Genomic DNA, 334 nt, shown 5'->3' with positions numbered 1-334 from the left:
TGGCGGAAGTTCCTCTAATCTATGGTTCTTTTGGAGAAACTGTCCTCACTCTGTCTATGATTTTCATGGGGCCGATGGGAGGTCGGTGTGCACATTCCTCTCCCATTACCTCACACTCAAAGAAGGGGCCGCCGGGAAGGTGGAGGACCTGGGCTCTACTGTCTTGCTTCAGCTCTGTGTTTAGCCGGCGGCGACTCCGCGATTCTTTGCCCGATTCCGCTGTGCGGTTCCTTCCCACAGCCTATCTTGTCCTCCCCTCCCCTCCACTGCCCCGCTGGGTCCACTTCTCCAGCTCTCGCCCGCCCTGGCCCATGGCTCCATGAAGCGCGGGGTA

At 59.0% G+C, this 334-nt stretch overlaps 1 protein-coding gene across 2 annotated transcripts in view; it reads left to right on the top strand.

Moving 5' to 3' along the window:
* The first annotated feature begins 100 nt into the window (after positions 1-100).
* AMMECR1L (AMMECR1 like) overlaps positions 101-334 on the top strand; it is a 27741-nt gene continuing 27507 nt past the window's right edge. For both annotated transcript variants that reach the window (XM_007421951.3, XM_007421952.3), the window contains exon 1: positions 101-334. This exon is cut by the window's right edge and continues 142 nt beyond it. The gene's annotated coding sequence lies outside the window, so the exon portion shown is untranslated.

Source organism: Python bivittatus, unplaced genomic scaffold (assembly GCF_059951505.1).
Source record: "Python bivittatus isolate LINGU-HERP-01145 unplaced genomic scaffold, Pbiv_v1 ctg000980_np1212, whole genome shotgun sequence".
NCBI lineage: Eukaryota > Metazoa > Chordata > Lepidosauria > Squamata > Pythonidae > Python > Python bivittatus.
Note: the sequence above shows the minus strand (reverse complement) of the source record. Positions and strands in the feature narration are given on the sequence as shown.